Below are 778 nucleotides of genomic sequence, written 5' to 3'. Positions count from 1 at the left end.
AGTCCATTTCCGTGCTTGGTTTGAAAAGTGCACTTGCGTAATCTTTTAATACATTAGCACTTAATTAAGTTGTGTCCCATACTCTTTGGCACATTGTTCTACAAAGAACTGCGCTGCTAAATGGCTAGTAGGTAAGTCCGCGATGTATCACTCTCACCAGTTAATGCGCAGTTGGTTTTTGAAGTAGTCCAAAGACCTTTAATTTATTCGGAGGGAAAAAAGTCTTCTTTCCTGTCGTGTATTAACCACTTAAGACAATTATTGAAGAGATGCATTAAAAATTTTTTTGTCTAGTGTATCAAAAAAACACACAAGAAAAACCGAAAATATAATTCTGGCGAGAATGCGCTCTAAGCGAGAACGTTGGATGCGTTATTTTAAGTAAAGATTCATTGACCCATTTATGAGTAAAATAAGCGATTTAAATAGCAAAACTCTGATATATTGGAGAAACATAAAAAATAACGTTTATAAGCCAAGTAGCAAAAGTTTAAAAAAAAAAAAAAAGCAAACGAACATCGGTCGATTCATCGACGCCACACTGCAGGAGCACGAGGGAAATCTAGAATTGTGGCGCGTGCGCGCGATTCATCAACAATGTGTTAGATTTCAAGCAGCCAAACGACTAACAATTAGTCACGATGCAATGATCTTCCCTCACGTGCGCAACAATGCAATAAAATACATCGCGCGTCAAGTAAAAGTTATTGTCTGCGCGTGAACTTTAAGCCTTTGCTATTGAGACCAGGGTAACGTTTATTCCTTCTCGTACGTAATC

The sequence above is a fragment of the Mastigoproctus giganteus genome, chromosome 12 (assembly GCF_048544385.1).
Source record: "Mastigoproctus giganteus isolate SK-2022 chromosome 12, ASM4854438v1, whole genome shotgun sequence".
In the NCBI taxonomy this organism is placed as follows: Eukaryota; Metazoa; Arthropoda; class Arachnida; order Uropygi; family Thelyphonidae; genus Mastigoproctus; species Mastigoproctus giganteus.
The sequence above is the reverse complement of the archived record's forward strand: the minus strand, read 5'-3'. Positions refer to the sequence as shown.